The 23,602-nt window shown below is 40.9% G+C and overlaps 1 protein-coding gene across 7 annotated transcripts in view; it reads right to left on the minus strand.

Moving 5' to 3' along the window:
- The window catches only part of ESRP1 (epithelial splicing regulatory protein 1), a 365,555-nt gene that overhangs the window by 167,980 nt on the left and 173,973 nt on the right, over positions 1-23,602 (minus strand). The gene's annotated exons all lie outside the window — the stretch shown is intronic.

The raw sequence follows: 23,602 nt of genomic DNA on the forward strand, positions 1-23,602 counted from the left end.
ACGTGGCAGATGTAATGGTGATGAGCACACACATGCGACTATTGACCTTGGCAGCATTATTATGATATATTGAGAGGGTGGCTGTATAAAAGAGGGGGATGCTGTATTAATGCTGTTGCATGGTGCAGCACTGCTTACTATTTACTTATAGTTTATAGTTAGAGGCTTGCCTGGTCTTTCCCCAAACCCCTTCTGTTTTTTTCTGGATTTCAAGAATGAAAAGTAAGTGTATGCGATGCAGAGCATTTAGTGCCATGTGTGCAGTGGAGGTAATCAGTGCCCCTGTGTTATTCCTGGCTCAGAATACGGAAGGGATGAGTGTCGAACAGTAGGAGGGGGTTAAGAGAGAAGTGTTGAGAACTGGTGGAAAAGTGAGGGGGCATAATCTTCAAATCCACTGTAAAATGCAAATAACAGTGAAGGGCAGGGGAAGGGTTAGGAGCAAAAAGTGTGAAACAAAATTACATGAAATGTGAGGGGGAATGCAAGTAAGGGGTAAATTTCATTTACGGTAAGATATCCGATGTCAACACAGTGACAACAAGTGTTATCACATTCATTACACGGGGCCCCACGGGTGGAGGAGGCGGGGGAGGCATGCAGATTAAAACGTGAAATAAATACGGCTATTTGTAACAGCTGAGCGGTAGAAGATAAAGCGCGGCGCTCGTGAAACGGGCGCTGCACTGAGATAAAGTATATTTAAAGTCTTTGAATACAAGAGCCCTGTGCTGTAAACAGACACCTTCAAAGCCCTAGGCCTTGCCCCCTGACTCCCCCCAGAAGCGCACATAATCGTAAACAGCCTTGTTAAAGGCACCCGCTGTGGAAGCTATAAAAAAAACGAAGAATGCAGCTGCCACCCTGAGATCCACTGCTCGGTCCCAAGAGCAAAACGCCATGGGAGTGAACATTAAAAAAAGAAGTTGGGACATGCACCTGCCTTTAGCCATTTGCGTGCTTTCATTAGTGAAATACACACGCAAAAGCCAATCCTATGTGTGGGAGGAGTCAGACCCACACGGAGAAGTTTAGAGTGCTCACAAGAAGCCTCCCATAGTGCAGCGCATGTGTGCTGCACTAGGCTCGACCTAATAAAAACAATATTAGAAACCTAAATTCCTTTCCAGGTCTTTCCCGACCCTTAATGCATAAACTAAAAAGTAAAGGTTTGCCTATACAGGATCATGCCTGAGAATAACCCTAAACATTAACTTGTGGCTGGAATTTTAACGATTACAATATTTCAAAAAGATGCTATGCAATACCAAAGCTGGAAAGTTGCACCACTAAAGAAGCTACCAGTAAATTAATTAATAGTTCTAAATCCTAAAAGCAGAAAAATCATCCTCAGTGACATTTTTTGCACATCTTAGTCCCGGAAAATGACAAGCTATAAAAATGACTTCACCATTGATAGCGTGGGGTTGGGAAAAAATGTAAATAATATATTTCAAACTTTTTCTCACTATAAATTTCAGGGTTAAGCCCTGTTCCCACGCTGGCTTCCCAGTATAACTCACTTCAGGTGACGGATCTTTTCCACAGTGTTTTGAATCGGGAGCTATTTCATCATCATAAGTTATATCACAATTACAGTTCTCAGTTCAGTAAATGGTCAGAGTTTAAATTTGTTTTAACGTTTATTTCTCATTAACAGTTTAGTAATATGCTTTTGGTTCTTTTTATTCAGATTAGTCGATAAATTCAAGTATGTTTACAGAAATCTCGAAACAATATGGTTAGAACAAATCAATAAATAAGGCATCAAGCGCATTTCATACAGGACAAAATCCTATTCTAAAGAACTGGACCATAATTTAGAGTTATTAGAATTCATGAAAAGTTCAAATTCAAAGGAAAAGAGTGAGATAAAGAGTGAGTCAAAGAGCATAAAGCTCCAAACCCAATTAAAGCAATCGTACTTCCCATTAAGAGTAGTTCAGCCGAATCACTGATTCAAGCAAATAAGCATACAGTTGCAAAAGCAATCTGTCAAAATAGAGCATGCATTATAAGACAAAAGATGAACAGCAGCAGCAGTAGCTACAACTGTCAATTAAGGACAAGGGAATGGGTCTGGGTCTAAGCTTCACCCTCTCAGCACTGCAATAGTCTAGTCTAAGTGAGAGTGAGGATAACTAGGAACATGCACCAATATGACAGGCAAAAATGATGTTGAAAAAAGTGTAGCCGGTCTCTCCTCTTCGGATTCAACCAGGCAACAGCATTTGTCTGAGAGTGAGTTCAGCTCTTCCTTTCCCACAAAATAACATGCAGCTCACAAAGTTTTATCACAAAGTTGGTTACAGACATCTTACGTATGTAGCTTCTCGATTCATAAGCCTCCATTCCCGTAGGCATCGAATACGGTCTAACCATCTAATATTAAATGTTTCATTGTGTAAACAATGAACTATGCTAAAGAAGAGAAACATCAACTTGCAAAAATACTGTTTAGTAATGCATTTCATTAACACGGACAATAAATACTGTTTATAATGTACAACTATTCTATTCAAGTATTATGTGAAATATGGGGTAAATAGGAAGTTTGGTTATCACAATCAGATGTTTCTTAACAAAATTGAATACATTTTTTAAACCAGAACAATCTGCAGTTATGACAAAGATTTCTAAGCATGTCACATTAAGGGCAGGTCTCTAAATTACATTGTGCACATTTCAGCATTGTCGAGTTCACGGCTAACTAAAGAAAAACTTGCATTTAAGCATTTCTGCGGCCCATTATAACTATATCTGCATAGTGCAGTCTGCACATTTAAAATGCTTGTCATTTCACTGTAAATGTTATGTTAATCATTGTACACATAGCTGTTATTCTAAATAATTTTGCATCTTAATTAGTTAGCTTCTGCAATTCCACCATCTGATAGGTATCTTATCCATCACATTATCTAGATTTCACATGTGAATTCTGCTCTAAGGGCACTTTCATCTTCAGTTGAATCTTGTCGCTTTCATTTTAAACTTTGGAATTTGAATGACTTTCTGTAATCATCAATCATGAGATTTAGTTCCAATTCCTTTTCAAATCTTTTACTTCTTTCCCTGCCCTTTCTTTTGTGTGTGTAATATAGATAGCCTTTAAATAAAGCAAATAAAAATAACAAGCAAAGCCCTATGATTAGTATTGGCATGAGTATAGCTTCCAAAATACCTTCTCCTGCAGTTGTACGAATCTCTTTTCCAAAAGTTTCTAAAATGCTACGTGTTTCCAACTTTTTTTAATTCAAATTTCAGGTCAGAGATGCTTTTTGCAAATTCCATGTAACAGTGGATTAATTTGAGCATCTTGCACACTTTTCTGCGAGTAAAATGTCTAATGCTAAGCGATCCTGCAAAACCATAGATCTAATTACTACAAGCTTAGTGTTTACTACTAACAAAAAAGCTCCAGAAGTACTGGTTGCCAGCTTGTCAACAACAGTTGATAGTTTCCTAATACTATACACATGGTACATTTTACAAAACAATACAGGTAAATAGCAAATATCCTCCCAATCAGCAAGTAACTGAAAATAAGCTTCCTGTCCACAAACAAAATAAACTCCTGGAATTGAAGAGTCTTCTCCCTGTAAAATTTGCCAAGATCCTCCCATTAATTTAAATGTGAGTTCACAACTACTAATCCCTACATGTCTGGTTTGTTTGGGTATTTTTCTTTTATAAATGCAAAATGTTCCTTTATTTTGACTGTCCAGTCTTAATTTTGGGTTAATAATTTTCTTTCTAAATTAGTCTTCTTTCTTCCATTTTTCAAAACATCACTTGGTCTTTACTACGTGATATGTTAGTGTTTCTTTCCTCTAGGGCCATAATGAAAACTTTCTCTAGTGGTCTCATTGCAGGTACAGCAGGTAGCACTGCCCATCAGTATCTCATGCAGTAATAGACCAGTTTTTCTATCAGGGATACTTTGAATACTCATCAGCACCAAAGGTAAAGAATCTGGCCATTTCAGTGATGTTGAAGCACAAACTTTAGCTGGTCGAGACTTGATAGTCCCATTGAGTTGCTTGACTATACCTGAAGCTTCTGGTCGATAGCTGCAGTGCAGTCTTTGCTCAATTTGTAATGCTGTACATATCTTCAGGACCTCATTGTTAAAGTGGGTGCCTCTATCTGATTCTAGTGAAACCGCCATTCTGTACCTGGGGATCAGTTCTTGCAATAACAGTTTTGCTACAGTGAGACTGTCATTTCTTCTGATTGTGTATGCTTCCACCCATCTCGAGAAGACTACAAGATACTATGACCAGGACATATTTCAGTCCGTTGCAGAGAGGCATCTCGATAAATTCCATCTGCATTCTGTTGAAAGGACCACCTGATCTCCCTATGTGACTATTTGTAATGTGTGTCCTTTTCCCTGCATTCAGTTGTTGACATGTTACACACTGATGACACTTCTGCAAGCATCCTAAACTTTGGGTTGTACCAATTCTGTCTAAAGAGACGTAGCATGGAAACCCTCCCTAAGTGTGTATATCGGTCAAAATATAGTGGCATTGGAAACAACAAACACCGGTCTCCCATTAGCGGACATCCAGATGTCATTTGCATTTTTCTCGCAACCTGCTCTGATCCAACTTTGAATGAATTGAAGAACGCACAAGAAAGAATCTGTTACAGTCATCAAAATAGAAAATGAAGTGTCCTCCCCAGATGTGAAAGTTCCATTAAATGGTCAGGGCAGCCGGGCACAATACGGTGCAATTGAATCCTCAGACCTATTTCCAATGGCAATGTAGCCATTATCATTTTGATGGGCAGCACATTTAACAACTGCAATTTCTACAGGCAACTGGAGAGATTCCGAAAAAAAAATCTCACATGTACCCCATTTCTAATGGGAGATCCTGAAGAGGTCATGAAACCTGCTTGTGACCACAATTGCCAAAAATCATGGACACTGCCAAAGCCGTACTGACTACTGTAAATATAGTCACTTTTATTTGAGCAGTTAAACTTCATGCTCTGGTAAGGGCAACCAATTCTGCAACTTGTGCCGAGGTAACCCCTTGAAGTCATTACGATGTGATTTATTTTACACACAGTGTAAGCTGCTCTCAGTGTACCTTAATTGTTTCTCAGACATGAGCCATCCACAAAGACTAAATAAACGGGCACATTCAGCGGATCATACTTAATATCAGGCCTAGGCTTTGTGCAGAAATCCGTGACATCTAGGTAATCATGTTCAACTACATGACAAACTGTTATTTACTCCGCATGCCCTTGTCTCGATCGGCTCACATATCCCTCATGAAAATGGTAGTGCTCCCAAGATGCTTATTCTTGTTCTTAAATGTTTAGATGGTACTCTCTGCGCACATTTTCAGGATAATTTGTTCCTTATTAGTGAAGCTGGCCTGGCCCTGGAAACACTCGCATGTCAAATGGGACACTCTCACATTACCCTACTCCATGGGGGTCCTTGGGGCCCCGGATTTAAAATTATACTCTAGTGTGGTGCAAAGTTCACATGCTTACCTTACCACTGGGTGCACGAGCAGGCTGGCCTCCCACATTTGCAGATTGAAAGGGTCGCGGCGACACCCTCTCCTCTCCCATTGCGGTTGTTTCATGCTCCCTCTAGGCGGGCTGACATTTTGGATTCCGTTAGCTCTACAACTCATGCATGGCAGAATCTGTTAAAGAGGCAGGCGGGAACTGTACTATACTACCCCTTGACTCCGGTGGAATGGTGCCACTGGTTGTCAGTATGCAGAGAAAGGGAAGTGCCCATGCACTGGCAACACTTAACATCACCAAAATTGAGGATCTGTTCTCTGAAGGCCAAGTTTGCGGGTGGGCTGAGGTCAAGGTTGAAGGGCACGCCTGTACACCGCTTGTGCAGTTTCATTTTCACAGGGTGAGGCATGCTCTTCATAAGATACTTGGGGAGGACATGTTGGAACCGCCTGAGTTGGATTCCTTTTTTTTCCTGCTGCGCGTGGATTGCCCTAGTAAGTTAGTTTCTAGCATTTATAACATATCACAGGATTACCATAGCATTCATTTCACCAAGGCTAGGTTGGAATAGCAGAATGACTCTGGCGTGGCTCTCGATGACGCCACTTGGCGGTACTGCTGTGAGGTCACTCAGCATGTCTCCTTGAATGGGACACACCGTGTCATACATTTTAAATTCCTCAATAGAGTATTATATGCCGGAGAGGTTGCATCAATATGGACTGCGAGATGCCGCAGAATGTGAGACCTGCAGAGCTAGCCCGGCTGGGTTCTTGTACATCGCCTGGTCATGCCCGCGATCGCAAAATACTGGGAACTAATTTTCCAAACATTGAGTGAAATCACTGGTCTTACATTGCCCTTGGACCCGCTGTGGGCACTGCTGGGCTACACAAGGCGATTGCAGAAAGACAAACGCTGATTAATAGACATGGAATTATTGCTTGCTAAACGCAGGATTGCGCTGTGATGGGCTCCAGGGCCGGCGCCTTCTGTTGTAGACTGGTCAAAAGATATGGTCTACTGCAATACACAATCGGAACTGTATATTGATTCACTACCGCCCAGAATCGCCCTAATAGCTTTTGGGGTCTGTATCAGCGCTACTTAATTGGGAAGGAGACGGGTGAAACTGAGGGGGATGGCCCTGTTGGACGGTGTTAATTGGGCAGGGGTCTCATTCCGCAGTATGAGCTGAAGACCGACCAGTTAACCACTGCATGTTTTTGAAACTCCACTAGTAGTGGGACAATCTCTGATGGCTGTTTGTTTAGGCATATATTATGCCCCTGGATGCCTTGATGTATCTTCATGTAACCAACTGGGTTAATGCTTTGTATCTATGTCATGATTGTATACACTGCTCACTACTGAAATTGCCTTTTATATTGTTCAATAACATTTTAAAGAAATAATTTTTTTTAAAGCAGCGGCAGTAACAGACTGTTTCAAACAGACATCTTTTCAGCACAATATTTTCTGATGACAAAATCTTCTGCTCATATTTCGTGAGCCTATTATGAGTCATGCATTGATTGGGTCTTGGTTTGTGTCAATAGTAGTACAACAGAGTGAAGATACATTACAGTTAAAGGGTATCCCTTCACTATGCTCTCACTCTTTTCCAGACTAGTGCTCACTGTGGCAACTGCTTTATGGCAGACGGGCAGTCATGCTGCAACAGGATCAGGGTGGCCGAAGAGTATGCCACATGTTTTTTAGCTTCACTGTGCATCTGAGTAAGCACCAAGAGAGCGCAGCTTTCCCTCTCACTGCAAAACAATGTAAACGCTTTAATGTAAACTAGCATTCCTAGTGCTGGGGCACCACCAAGTGTTTCTTTCAGCTCTAGGAAGGCTTTCAAACAATTGGTGTCTTAAGGAAGTGGTTCAGACACATCCTCATGTACCAGCCTCAGTAAAAGCTTTATCATTGGGAAAAATTTGGGTATTAACTGTCTACAGTAGACAACTATTCCCCAAAACATTCTGACTTCTTTCTGAGTTCGATGTGGATTCATCTGAAGAATTGCTTCCACTCTCTCTGGTGACACTTTCCTAGCTCCTCCTTCAATGATGTTTCCTTTTTGACATTACTGCAGTTTACCTGGAGACACTATGTCCATTCTCAGCCAGGTGATTCAAAAACGTAATGATATCTTGCTTACAAGCTTCTTGTGCCTCTGATGCCACAAGAAGGTCATCAATATATTATACTAATACCAATCTGTTGGGCAACTGTAATGATTACAAATCCATTTTCAAGATCTGGTTATAAATGGATGGACTTTCTGTATACCCTTGTTGGACTCAGCACCATGCCAAAATTCTCGGCTGAAATAAAAAAGAAACTGTCTCTCTTCATGCATTGGCATTGAGAAGAATGCCTGGCAAAAATCAGTGACAGTAAACCATTCTGCAGTAAATGGAATTTGCCAAAGTATTGTGGCTGTATTCGGTACAATGGGACAACATGGTACAACAATTTCATTGATTTTCCTATGATCCTGCTCTATCCTATATTTTCCATTGGGTTTTTGTAAACCCATTATCGGAGAGTTACATGGACTCCTAATCCGGTCCCTTAAAATTCCTTTCTGTATCAAGTTTTCTATTACAGATTTTATTCCTGCAATTGTTTCTGGGGTGAGATGGTATGTTAGTGTACTTGAATACACTGCATTTGCCTCGAAGGTAATTTGGACTGGTTCCACACATCTGGGTACACACTTTCTCTCAAATCAGAGGGTAATTCTTCAATCGTAATTAAAGGAAACAATCCTAAAGATGTCTTTTGTTGAACCATTTTAAAGTCTACATCCTAATCATGAATCTGGAATTCAACACCGTCCAGTGTACAGTAACTTGAGCAATTTAACCTGCACAATAAATCTCTCCCTAACAAATTTACAGGGATCATATCACACACAACAAACTGGTGATTTTCCTCAAATGAACCTATTTTTACCTGAACTTTTTCCGAGACTGGGTTTGTCGTTTATTTATTTGAAACACCTACAACTTGGATCTTCTGTCCCAAGAGGGCTAAGTCTGGCACTTCCGCAGTTCTAATAGTAGATCTGGTAGCACCTGTATCAATAAGGAATGATACGGGTGGCCATTCACCTCATCTTCTACAAATGGACCACTCTGGCCTACCTCTAAGACTGCGTCAAGCACGCAATCCTCCTCCTCCCTCAGGCACCATCATAAAAAAATGTCCGTGCCTGACCGCTTATTATCGAAAACATGAAAATGTTGGACTGTATTTTGGTTTTGGTTCTGGAAAGGGTTTCCATTTGCTTTTGGCATCTGGCTCAAATTAAACCTTGGGTTTCCCATATTTTGTGGGCTCATTTAGACGTGTGGGATATGCATCTGCAGAACTTGTTTTTGTATGGGCTTTTGCATCTGTTGTACTGGCATGTTCTGCATCTGCACTCATCTCTGCATTCGTACATTTCCATTCGCATTATCAGGATTAACCCTACACTCCCTTTTTCAATGCCCAACCCTGTTATAAATGAGACAAGGGGTCATCTTCTTCAGCATTTTAACATCCATTCCTGAAACTGGATCAATTGGAACATCTCTGCCTCTACGTTGTGAACTACCAAATTCTCCTGGTTTACCCTGAAATCCTATATGCGCACTGATCTCTGGTCTCAACCCTATAACGAACTCAGATACAAAAATCACCATGTCACTTTCATCAAGATATTCTCTTCCACGGTGTTGCTGAAACACCTGCAACAACCGCTCATAGCACTCATGTACAGATTCCTTTGCCTCTTGTGTAGTTCATTTCATTTTCATCCAATCCGCATCTCTCAGAGGAACTTTGCCTTTCAGGAAAGTAATCACATTTCATATTTTTCCAGAACTACAGAAGATGGTGCATGAGTGTGTACCATTCTCCTTGGCTCTTGATGTGGCCATTGTACAGTAATCTTACATTCAGCCCACAAATCACTTGGCACCACAATATCAAAGAACATATTCCAATCAATCCACAGCACTTTTAAAATCTTCACAAATTTATTAAATTGTGTGTACCAATGCACAGGCTTGTTACCTAATTTTGGAAATTGTTCATAAAATCTGCAGGATCACCTGTACTCCAAGGCACATATACATACACTCCTCCACTATTTCTCTCAATGAACAGCCTTCCTCATCCTGTTCATTATTTTCCCCTACTACCTCAGGTTGCTTCTCTTTCTTGTCAAGCTTTCTTTCGCATTTGTTTTCTAATTTTTCAAAATCACTCCATTTGCAAATGCATTTTAATAATTCTGTAATATGCAACCACATTCCTGAAGAACACACAGTTACAATTGCTCCATCATCTAATTAAACCCTGTAACTTTTCTGCAAAAGATAACTTTTAGAAAGATGAACCTCATATTTCCGGCGAACTCGGTCAATTTATCATGTATAATTTATGCCCGTCTTGTAATTTCTTTACACAGGTAAATCAATCCTTTCTATTGATATCGATTCAAATGTTCTAAATCTAAATATCCTCTAATAATCTCTTCTAATTCAACATTTATTTTGGGAATATTTAGTGGCGCCTCTTTCTCAGGTTCTGGATTAACTTGCTGTACACCTGTGCTCTATGCCTTTTTAATCCCTGCCACTTCCTCAAACCACGGTGGAGAAATCCCATCTTCAAATATATCTGCTTCCCCCAGTGCTATTGAAGTTGTAAAAACAATCCTTCCCCCATCTCTTAATGCCTGTACTGTCTGCCGTCGTCTCCCTGTAACAATCAGTGATTTCTGAGGAGTTGGAATAAATCTTAATGTAGATAGACCTCCTATAGCTCCTTGAGCCTCTGGAGTCAGTTTAACACTTATTGGGGCATTTGCAATTGGCCTAGGCACTGTCTGAAGAGTTGCCGATTGCAGTACTTGCACCGGACCATTCATAACAGATGTAGTTTCACAGGTGGAATACCAGTCTGTGGGTGATCAACACAGGGTTGGGCAATCTGAAGATTTTGAAGGGGTCTCTCAACTTGCGGTATGCTTGTTTCTACATGAGCAGTAGATATTGTACTGCTCTTATGGCATCATTTTCAGTTGAGGTTGTGTAAGGCAAGGGAAGTGCAGCTAACATTTCCTCTAAAATATTAATCCCTGAACCACTATCTGTCTCATGTTTTTCCCTTTGTCTTTTACCTTGGTCTTTGTCTTCTTCATTTTCTCTGGTATTTCTGTGGAAATAGCTGGTTACAGTCTCGTCCCTTCTACTATGGTTTTCCTCCATCTCTAGTGTTCTTCATCCCATCAAGCATCTGCATAATTACCTGTGGCTATTTTTGCCTGTTTCTCAAATGTTTTCCTTTCTTTTTCTCGTGCAACTTTCACCCACATATTTAAAGCTTCATATGGAGTGGGTCTAGGGGATGGTTTAATTTTGTACAATTTTTCTTTCAACATCTCGATAATTCTAGTCTCAAAAGTATCATATTTTGGAAATCTTAATGAACCTTCCTTCTCAGTAATCTTGCATTATTGATGAAGCCATAAACATGTATGGAATCCCAATTCAGTTGTCATGTAATGTGCAGGCATACCCTCAGGAGGCGCATCATCACCTTCCCGTATTGGAATTGTAACATCACCCTTCATAAAACTCTTAAATTCTTTGAAGCATTTCATGATTCTTACAAATTAGTAAGGCACAACAATTGCAATTCAATATTTTGATTTTCTTCCGTAAACATCAGATTTCTTTTACTTCAATCCCATTATAGTTCTTATTGATTGAAATCCCACTGACAAATCCCAATGCGATATTCACACAAAAACACACACATTACAAGGCTGTACCCTGCTGTCACCAACCAATTACAGCGCAAACATACACTAACCAACCAAACACAGCGCGAAACTCTAGGACGTATGATCATCCTCCTTTACAATTTCTTATGTGCTTGGACAATTCAACGAAAATCTTTAAAATGGCAATAACGAAACCTATAACAATTCATGTTTGCTCTGCTAAAGAAAGCAATAGTACTTCATCAATTGGGATATTAAGGTTTTTACACCCTCCAACTTTTGCCACACAAAAAGAATTTCACACTCACAAGTGAAATCTCGGCCAGCATGAAATCAGGCTAATCAATGCAGCTGCACCCTTTGCACAATCAGGTTCTGCTAACATCAATCAATATTAGAACAAACACAACAGTTCATTAGTGTCCCCATCTCAATTGTGTAGGTGATGGTACCTCACACCCTACACCACAGAAACCTACAACAAGAAATACCATTTGGCAATGGGTACTTGGGTGTTTTCTACACTTGTCACATTATCCTGGGATCTTAGACTAAATCCGGCCTGAAGCTCTTCAATTTCTTTACATATAAATACTAAACTTCTCTATTCAACCATTTACTCTCATCTGAATAATGCACCAGTAAACACAATTACAATTGACGCCACATCACCCTTTTAATAGTCACACCTCCAAAGTTTTGGAGAGCGCACCTGGTCAATTCTTTAAGCTTTGGGCATTGGATTTCAGGATTCGGGTTTTTTTTTCTAACTTGGCTAATTATTTTAAAGCTCCTTGTTCAAGATGTAAACCATAACTCTGCTACCAGAAAACTGATAACACGGAGTTGGGGCAAAATTTTATTACTATGGTTCAACCTTTTTCTCACCATTAATTTCAGGCTTAAGACCCGTAACACTGCTGGCTTCCGAGCAGAACTTGTTTCAGGTGACAGATCTTTGCCATCGTTTTCTGAATTAAGGCGGATGTTCATTCAGATTCTTTCACCCTTATTGCTGTCATACGCCGCACTGCCGCACTGGCGCTCGATGGAAGAGTCGCGCTGCCGATGCTGGGACCCCCGGAGACGTAGGAGAGCCCCCTGTGAAGCGGGGGCCATCACCCGACCGACTCACTTTGTCCTCCAGGTGCGGAGAGGAGCAGGGGAGCGCCCGGTACAGTGGTGGAGCCAGCATAATCAATCCCGATCAAGCAGTGCCGGACCTTAAAATGGCGGCGGTCAGGCACCTGCATTGCAGCCTCATGAAGGGGCACCCGGCTAGAGGCTTTTTCTCGTTATGGGGAGCCCAGCTAACACGCCACAGCAACGCACCTGTGGGGCCCTGGACCAACTATCACACCAATCTGTGAAGTAGGTTCTTGGGTGCCCCCATAGGGAGCCATATCCGATCCCAATACGGGCTTGTTGACCTGCTCAAGACTTTTTTAATCCCCTATAATTTCTCAGCAAACTCTTATTTACTCGCTGAGCCTGACCCTAAAATAGCTCCCGCATTAGTATTTTCGCAGGTAAGGGTTGATGTCCCTTCTGCCAAGATGGTCCTGATGTTCTTCCAGGATTAATGGCATAGTGAATTTAACTAACCTTAGAACTTGTGGCAACTTGAACTAGCTACTGAGTCATGGAGACTAACAAACTCGACGTGCCTGACTTTAAGATGGCTGCCAAACCACATTCCTTCTCCTATCCTGCCATCCTCGCCAGCTCCCACCTCCCGTCTTTGGATTCTAGATTTTTGATGACCTCCTGATCCTCACTCAATTCTGGCGGAGCCTGAAACACATACATGGCCGATTCCTGGTGGAGCTGGTCTGACAGTTATAGGGGAGATTGGCTCTGGCACACCGCTACTGCGTCACCTAACCAGCCGAACTTCGTACATTTGTCTAGTTTTCTTCCCCGCTGCTGTCTCCTTCCTGTGGATTACCAGCTTTCCCTGGTCTTTCTGATCCTGGCTGTTCCCTTATGTAAAGCGCTCTGATACCTCTGGGTCTAGCCAGCGCTATATAAAACTCAAATAAATAAAAAAATAAAAAAAATAAAAACTATTTCATCATCATAAGTTAAATCACGACACTTCTCAGTTCAGTCAATGATGACAGTATGAATTGGTTTAAAAAAGTTTTTCATTAACAGTTTAGTAAGATTTTGTTTGTGAAATTCAAGTATGGTTACAGAATTCTCATAAAAATATGGTTAGAACAAATCAAATAATGCATCAAGCATGTTCCATAAAGGACAAATACCCATTTCCAAAGAACTGGACCAGAATTTAGAGTTAGTAGAACTCATGAAGACATTGAACTCAAAGTAAAAGACTGAGGTAAAGAGAGCATAAAGCTCAAAATCCAATTAGCAATTAGCAGTCACTTCCCATTAAGAGTAAGTAGTTCATGAAACTCAGCAGAGTCTCAATTCGAGCAAAGCATACAGTTACAGTAGTAATCAGTCAAAATAGAGCATCACTAGTTAGACAAATGATGAACAGCTGTAGCTATAACTGTCAAAAAAGGACAAGGAAATGGGTCTGGGTCTCAGCGTCTCCCTCTCAGCACCGCAATAGTCTAGTCTGAGTGAGGGTAACTAAAAACACACACTAATATAAAGGCAAAAATAATGTTGCAAAATGTTCAGCTGGTCTCTACTCTTCGGATCTAATCAGGCAACAGCATTCGTCTGAGAGTGAGTTCAGATCTTCCTTTCCCACGAAAAAACATGCAGCTCACAAAGTATCAGCAAAAAGTTTGTTACAGACATCTTACGTACATAGCTTCTCGATTCATAGGCCTCCATTCCCATAGCCATCAAACACGATTTAACCTTCTAATGTTAAATGTTTCATTGCGTAAACAATGAACTACACTAAAGAAGAGAATCATCAACTTGTAAAAATTCTGTTTAGTAATGCAGCTCATTAAACACACAAGAAATTCTGTTTTAAAATATACAACTATTCTATTCACGCATTATGTGAAATGTGGGAAAATTGGAGATTGGTTATCACAATCATATGTTTCTTAGCAAAATTTTATAAATTTGTTAAACCGGAACATTCTGCAGTTATGACTAATATTTCTAAGCATGTCACATTAAGGTCAGGTCTCTTAATTCCATTATGCACATTTCAGCATTATTAAGTTCACTTCTTACTAAAGAAAAACTTGCATTTAAGCATTTCGGCGGCCTCTATTAATAACTGTCTGCTTAATGCAGCCTGCAGATTTAAAATGTGTGTTATTTTTATCTTTAAATTTTATGTTAATCATTGCACAAATAGCGGTTATTCTAAATAATTGTGCATTTTAATTAGTTAGCTTATCACCGTGAAAACTGTACAATAGACAACAATGAGTGAAAAGCCGAATATTTCCATTGCTGCCGAAATATTTTCAAAGTAAGTTTTGAGGAACCAAGTGACAGGAAAAATGCCCGAAAATTCTCAGAAGAGTTACTATCAAGTATGGTTGAGGAGTTAAATCTAGAGAGCCCCTGTGAAAGGCACTGGCAAATACTTACTTTTTGATTATGCAATAGAATCTAAGAAAAAATAAACATCTTCAGCAGCTCGTCAATAAATGCTTTAAAGTAGGGTAATGAAGATCTGTGACCCAGGCCACAGAAATTAAAACTCAATCAAGTGATTACAATACATGGGAGTCTATAATCCCAGTATAAAAACTAGTTTTTGTATTCCTAATTACAGTCTCTAGTTCCCTGCAATAAGAAAGTTACATAGCTGCTTAACTATAATAACCTATTAAAGTTGAGTTGTGATGTAATAATGCCTCATGGCAGAGCCAGCAGCCAAGGTGAAAGGCAAGCTACGGAACATCACTGCAGCTGCACCTGAGGGAGATCCGGTCCAAAGACTAGAGCTGCCGAATTTTGAACTGGCAAACACAGGGTTGTGTCCTGGCCTTGTCTTAACTGCCTGGGAGTCTGAGGAAATCACAACTGCCTCATAGCTAAAAAAAACAATTGTAATGTCTGGATTTAGATATTGATGACACCTCAGAAAATCTATAAGGGCACCATTGGAGTATCCACAATGGGAGATGTGAGGAATTTGAAGGGCATACTGTCATTTGAACGAGAAGAATATTACCTGTGAAACTCACAAAGATATAAATGTATTCAACTGAGACGTTTACTTAGGTTGAGTATGACATAGATAGGGAACACACTAGGGAACTCCCTGCTGGAATATAGGGTTGAAGAATCTTGCAGAAACAGACAATAGGTTTTTGGACAAGACTCTTGTGTATCCAAGTGAGATGCTTCTCATATCAAGATTCCAGCTAATCCAATGAAAAATACTGCATCATGTATACTGTACAATGGTTCACATGCAACCTTTTAGAAGATCCACCAATGATATGTGTCGGAACCATGTGGTTTGAAATCTCTATTTATAGATGCAATCAGGAGCTGGCCGGTTAGTAGTAGGGGAGGGTACTTGCTGAAATGGAGGCTACAATAGGAATACCATTGTGGACAGAAGCACAGGTTTTACAAATGAGCTCGTGGGACACACAGGATGTCAAGCGATATCAGAAAGCATTTGATGACCAAGACCTTATTGTGGGAAAAGAAAAACATTGCACAGAAATGGAGTAACCCATAGCCATTAACGCTGGATGAGTGGACACAATATCGAGTGTAGCAGTACATGCCAGTTGAGGATGTTCTAGGAAGTGTCACAAGATTTGGGGAGTGTAGCTAGAGCTTTGCAAATGGAGATAAGCCAAATTGGAGACAGTGTAAATTGGCGCACATAGGGGATGTCAGGATTGGGACTACAAAGGGCAGTTAACTTGTGGGTATCCTTTACCATGGTAATGTACTTTTCGGGTGTTGTCTGATGTTCTATTACAAATGAACACTCCTTGATCCTATCGCTGAACTGAAAGCTCGGAGTGCAAGTACAACCAGCAGAATTTGAACATTGTACAATTTCACTACGCAGTGAACGGTTTTCAAGGGTGTAGCTTCAGGTGAGTGTTTGGGATGCGACACCCCCCCCAAATACATGCATTCTTAGCTTGATAGTTGGGTCTGGGGGCCCTGAGTCAGATCTGCTATGTCTGGGTCAGATTTTCTGCCAAGAATAAAAGACAAAACAGGAGAGAGAGAGTGAGAGTGTGAGAGAGTGAGAGAGTGAGAGAGTGAGAGAGTGAGAGAGAGTGAGAGAGAGTGAGAGTGTGAGAGAGTGTGAGAGAGTGAGAGAGAGTGAGAGTGTGAGAGAGAGTGAGAGTGTGAGAGAGTGAGAGTGTGAGAGAGTGAGAGAGTGAGAGAGTGAGAGAGTGAGAGAGTGAGAGAGAGTGAGAGAGAGTGAGAGTGTGAGAGAGTGAGAGAGAGTGAGAGTGTGAGAGAGTGAGAGAGTGAGAGAGAGTGAGAGAGAGTGAGAGAGAGTGAGAGAGTGAGAGAGAGTGAGAGTCCACATTTAGGGTTTACATGACTACTGACTTGCCTCTTAGTTCACTTATGCCATTTATCTTTGGGGGCATGCCATTAAGGTTTCTAAGTTCATGTTTAAAAACTATCACTTTTGATAAATGTCTATGCAGGTATATAATCTGATGTACTAAGGTGAAACACTTCGCTTGTTATACACTTTTTTGAATTTTGAAAACACTGTACCATCTTTTTACATTATGTTTGTTGCATGATATGCATGCGAAATATTTTCCTGGCTTGGCTTGTCTCGTGCATGGATTCTCAGAGCCAAGCCTTGAATCAACTTTCACTCTTCTCACCCTATTAATTTGCTGGTGCACCCACCTCTACTTGTAACTCAGGCCTAGTATATGGTGCGGTTAGTCACTTGATAAAAATACTTGTTAATGGTGAGAACTAGAAACATGTAGCCCAGCCTACATGCACCAATTTGACAACTCTACCATCAAAGCTTCTCGCTGAAGAGATGAAGAATCTGTGCAGTGAAAAAAAGTCATCTCAGGGGATGGACAACAGCCATTGTGTTTTATGTGACCGTAGTCCTGAGTTCCCAGGGAGAACTAACAGGCCCAGGAGGGATGGGCAGGGGTCTAGCATCACAGGGGTTTTGGAATGAGACACTCCCCAAATGCATTCTAGGCTTGGTACTTGGGTCTAGTGACCCATAGTCAGATCTGCTGTGCCTTTGGCGTTTTTTCTCGTTGTCGGTTTGCTAAGAGCATTTAACTTGTTCATTTTTTTGGAGCGAAAACATTAATGTATATAGTGACTGGGTGAACATTTATTACTTTGTAGAATTCACAAAGATTGGCAGTAGGTGGATTGGAAATCTGTGCCAGTCTCAAGTTAGCAGGCACACTTTTGGCAATCAAATCCAAAAGGTGATGTGACAAACTGTTGCAATTAGTTCAAGCATAGGAAATCGCTTGAGGTAGCATTCCAATCCATTTTTTTTGCCCACTGTGAAACTCTAGACAGAGGCCTACCTAAGCAAATCAGTACTGACCCTGATCCTCATGGGAACAGTCCATCCCCCTCCTTGGTCATCTCACCCCACCACCCTATGGTATAATATTTTGTAGTAGGGATATTTGAGATTTACACCCCCTGAGTTTCATCGACTGAGCTACGCCTCTGACTGTATTCAGATCTAAAGTTAACAAAACTCAAGATGCTTTATTACAAATAAAAAAAGTGGAATCAACATGCCCCATTTATGGAGCCTCTCCATAATTTATGCCTGAGGCCAACTCAGTCAGACAGGCCATGGTTTACCAATTTCGACAAGACAGAGGGGTACTCATCAAAGACTAGAACGTTGCCTATACTCTATGAGGCAAAGACATCCGTTAGCCATTAGTGTGCTGACAACTTGATGGGAGGCCCAAGTGACTCTAGGCCCTACCCGACTGCAGATGGAGAACTGAATGCATGAATTCAATTAGATTTCTATGTACAGAAAGCATGTGCGGTGAGTTACATTGAGGCTCCTGTAACTTAACAATATTTCCGGTAGGTAAAGCTGTGCTTGGGACTGTTCTCCATTTCAAACAAAATAAACCAACCAAGACTACTTCAGTAAATGTGGCAATTCCCACCAAAAGAAAAATAACAACATTGGGACCATGAATGCACGTTTGGAAAACTATAGAGACACCATGTAGAATAACACTTTAGAAAATAATATGTTGTTATGTTGAAACAAACTAAACAGACTTTAAAACACTGAATATATTTTCTTAGACGGTCTCTGTCGATATATTCTTATAGCTGCCTTATGAAGCTCTTGAGGCCTCCCAGACCCTTTCCACAAACAAATGTAGTGAATTAACAGATGCATGCATTGTTTGTTGAGTGCACCGTTCACCAGACACCAGGGCCAAGACAAGTGTCGGTGTGCGTGAGTGACGGAGCATCGATATTGAAAACCTTTAAGGACAATCATGCAATTACATGGTGTCAACTGAGGCCGCTGTGGGAAATGCATGCAGCCGTCCTGACCAGAGCGCACATTGAAGGGCCCCGGACGGTCCTCCACCGGTAACCTGGTTCGTGCTTCATTAGCTACTGGGAAAGAGCGGCCATCAATAGGGGATGTTTAGCGTTGCCTAGCAACGACAGATGCCTTTCAGAGCGCTGCGCTCCACCGAGAAGAGGAGAGACTAAAAGGGTACTTCAGCTGTGGATGCCGTCTTGTTAATTCATTCATTACACACCCAGTTTGCTTCATTATATTTGTGGCAGTCCGGAAATTAGCCTAGTTAGGGTGTATGTTTTTGTACTGTTGGTGTGTCTGGAAGTCCATTTTGTTCTGTCTACCTCTCAAGATTTTTGTTTTTAACAGAGGTTTCAGTGGGGTACATTTCAACTGTCCAAACATGCATGCACTTTGCCAAATTGGTCAAATATATCAAAGAAATTGTCCGCGGCGCTTACTGGATTTCACAAAGCAAAAAAAAAACACACGTTGCAGAGCTCCGATTAAGCGTGAGCACTCTTATTCTACTGGTCAATGGTGCAGAGGTTGTGCAAGCATCGACAATCTTCCCAGCCCCGGCATTACTTTACAAAGGCCTGCCAGGCATCTGGGTTTATGTGCAATGTTGAGCAGGGCATGATGGCGTCAGGGAACAAGTGTTTAGCCATGCAGCAGTTGATGTTGTTGCCCCAAGGATATGGTGCTGCAGAACTAAATACTTAGAAGGTCCCAAAAGCAAGACCTATTTGCTATGCCAATGCTTGTTTGGTTTGTTGCTTGCTTCCTTCACCTACACCGACTGACCACTCCCAGCCATTTGAAGATCTGGATGTACGTTACAGACAATTTCCTCAACCAGATACGAAGAGTAACTATCTTAGAACCTCTTCCATTTTACCTTGTTAAAATTGGTAACTCATTGGATATTGTTGTTATTTATACCTGGTTTTTAATTACAGCAGTGGATATTTCTTGACTGCATTATGGACTACAGTGTAGTATTTCTTTTAGCTCCGAACATTTGCCAAGAAACTGTGGGCTATACTGAAGGGGTTGCTGCCCACAGTGCCTCTGGTGCACACAGGGGGCACCTGCTTCGCACCAGAGGCAAGCCTGTCTCTACCAGTCTGCACACTGATCATGCTCAGCACCAGCCATGTTGCCAGTTTAACCCCAGAGACTCCCCACATCTAAATTTACAAGGCAACAACTCTTGGAATTCAATCAGTATCCATCCGGGCTTCAGATTAATCAACGCAAAGAGACCCACCATACCTTGGATATTGCAGGTCAGTAATTTAAATCTAAACAGTTTACTTTGCAGCAGCACTGTGCATTGCTAAACTGACAGTTATACCCACAATCACAAGAGATATACAATATACTTGGCAACTCTGGTATTGATGTCCTGTTTCTCACAGAAACCTGGGTCCACGAGTCCTTTAACCCGGACCTGGCCATCGCTATTCCTGCTCGTTACAGAGTTTTACATGCAAACCAGAATACAGGGGGTGCGAAGCGGTTGGCTCTAAAATGTAAAGAGTATACATACATAACTTAACTAGATGCTTTCAAGGCTACTGCGCTACTCGCTCATTTGTTACACCCTAGTCACTCTGGTATTTTAATTTATTGCCCGATGCTCAATTTATGTTTTTGCTAACTCTCAAACACCAACTTAATAACTGGTTATAATTTCAATGGCTGGACTGACTGCCCTAATAACTCTGAACATGATCAATGACTCTCAAATCTTAGGCTTGCCATATTTTGTCACCAAGCCCACATATGTCAAATGTACACACTGGACCTTTTCTGCACCTCATCTAATAATAGTTGGGCGACTTACACTTTTCTCTTGGCAGGCCACTATCTCATACAGATTTAATGGGGACCACTGAACAAAAAAAAAAGACAATTATGCCTGTAAGCAAGAGACCACAGGCATAGCATAGATAAGAATTAGTCAGGATACCTTAATTTGGGCCTTGGCCTTTTTTGCACCATAAACCTATTGAATTGGCATTCTTTGAATGACTATCTGGTTCATTTTTAGACCCAAATATTCCTATTAAACAGTTTCCTAAACATAGATTCAGACCTTCAGAATCCTGGTTTTCCCTCCTTTCTCATTCACCTAAAATTTAATGTAAAAAAAACACGGAGCAGACTTGGAAGGGAAACCTGGATTCTGATGATACATCTGCTTACTCAACTGCCTTGAAAAGCTATAAAATACAAACAAGGAAAACTAAAGTCGCCTATCTGGAAGAACAAACTGCTGCCTTTACTAATTCCACAAAGCAAATATTCTAAATTGTGGATTTATTTTTTCAACCTAGTCACAATTCCTTCAGTATTGTGTCTGACCTAAAACGTGCAAACCTCCAGCCAGTTTCTTCACATATTAAATTAATACAATTTGCTCAGTATTTCTCATTGGCATTTGTTTTGATGATTATTATACATGGATGCAAATGTTCTACTGATGTTCATCCCTCTCGTGTTCGCACACAGTATGATTCTCTGACCCCAAAATTAGTCAAGAAACGTGTGCTCTTGTTAAATCCAGTTCTCCCTGTAAAGAATGTCCTGCTCAAAGTTTACTTTCAGGTACTGAATTATGCAACTCCTCCTCATCCTCTCCCAAGGCACTATCATCCCGGAAGCATGGCATTGTTTCTCCCATCTAGACAAAGCCCACATCAGAGCCTATTCTTCTAGCAACTACACCTCAATTGTTTTTCTACCGGTGCCCATTATGGTATTGGAGGAATATGTCAATTCCATTATCCCCTCTTTCTTGGATTCTAATTTTTATACTTGACCCAGCTCAGCTGGAATTTCGTACACTCTAAAGTCCAGAGTCAACCCAGATTGAGGTTGCTGGATTCTGAAGGATGGCAGCAGTGTGGCTCTCACTCTTCTTGGCCTCTGTGCTGTTTTCGATATCATCTCCTATGATATCTTGCGGATTCATCCACATGATTAGAATTCGATGCCCAGCTCATGCTTTCTGGACTTGCTTAAAGGATAGAATCCAAAGTATTTCTTATATGACAGAACACAACCAGTTAAGATCTCATCCTGCTACTCTGCATCCAAATACATAGGGCAAGGGGGCCCACAGGGATATACTTTAAGGCCAAATGTAATACACACGCCCTGCCCCCAAGGCCTACATAATCAGGTCATATGGTTTCACCTTAATGACCTGTGCAGAAGATAATCTGCTTATCACCAGTTTCGATGGCCCAAATTAGGTAAAGAGAAGTTATAAAATTGCCTTACTGTTGTTGCATAGGAGATGAATAACACCACCATGAAATTAAACAGAAGCAAGAGAGAAGTTCTTGTGCTAGACTGTCCCAATGAAGCCTGGTCACACACTACACTGCCAGAAAAACTGGGGTCCCCCAAGCCCCTGTGCTAAAAGCCTGGATGTTTGGCTGGAGAAATGCCCCACCTGCAGGTTAATAAAGGTTACATCACCCTGCTTCTTTTTAAAAAAAAAATTAAAAAAATATTACTCCCCTACTGTCTCTGAACAGTCGAAAAATTGTGTACCAGGCCACAATTGTGTAGAAGCTCGATTACTGTAATGGCATGTTCCCTGGTGTGCCTAATAAATTGATCCACAGGCTTCAGCGGATTCAGAACAGAGCTACAGGCTAACTTTTCATCTTGGACAGAAAGGTAAATTCGACCAATGCCAATTGCACTTGCTGACCATCGAACACAGAGTTCTCTTTAAATCCCTTTGCCTTGTTCATCGGGCATTTCATTCTGTTGGCCCACTTACCTTTAGTCTAAATTGTTTGCCTACCAACCAACCAAACAGAAACTTGCACCCATCCTGCTTAGATAGGCTAAGCAATTTTCGTGATAGCTGCCGCTGTTTTTGGATCCCAGCAACTAAACAAAAAATGAAACACTGTCCCTCCTCACCCAAGACAAAATCCTGACCTTTCTAGGTTCAGGAAGTTAGTTTAAACATATTTTTTCTACTAGCTGTAGACCAAATCAGTTTTTTCTGGTTACTTTGATTAATGCCAGGACGCCCAAAAACCATGACAAAACAAAACAACTATTGACAGAGACAAAACGGTAGCAGTCAGTGACAGACCTATTGGCTTTGCCAATACTTGTTTAATTTGTAACTAACTAGTTGAGCCCTTGAGATTAAGTGAGTGCAGAAAACATACTACTTTGTTATAGATGTACGAGCAATTACTTGGTTCTAATTAGGGAATATTATTTTGTATTTCTAAAGGGACAGGAAGCGCCTCAGCTGGTTCGAGCTACATAAAACATCAAAAAACTAAACCTTGACGAGCGGGGGGAGGTAGCACAAGTAAAAAAAGTAAAGAGGAGGGAATCCGTAAGTGTCTCTTCAGGTAGAGTGGTGACACACAGCAGGGGAGCTTTCTGGCTCGAGATGCTATGATCAATTACTAAGGAGCTGAACCAAGGAGAGAAATGAGTAGAACATACAAGCGGCTTCAGAGAGTTGACCAGGAAAAGTGGTGACACAGTAATTGGTGAAAGATGTGTTGAGGTTGAAAAGTGCAGGATAGACAAATGTCCTTGTCATTTCAATTTCAGGATTTTTCAACACTTTAGAAAAACTGATGTTTAAACATTTTACGCCTACATTCGGTCTACCTCTCTAATGTAAAAGGTCATCCAAATCAGATTACTTTTAAATAAACCTCATAAATCTAGCCTTGTTTGGTAAACCTGCCTTAGACATGGTCCATGTGAGTTTTGAACACAAACAACAAATCCAACTACTATGGCAACACATCAGTTCATTTGTGACCACCTGTGAAAAAAGCAATGGTGACAAATTAAGA

This window comes from Triturus cristatus, chromosome 5_1, assembly GCF_964204655.1.
Source record: "Triturus cristatus chromosome 5_1, aTriCri1.1, whole genome shotgun sequence".
Lineage (NCBI taxonomy): Eukaryota > Metazoa > Chordata > Amphibia > Caudata > Salamandridae > Triturus > Triturus cristatus.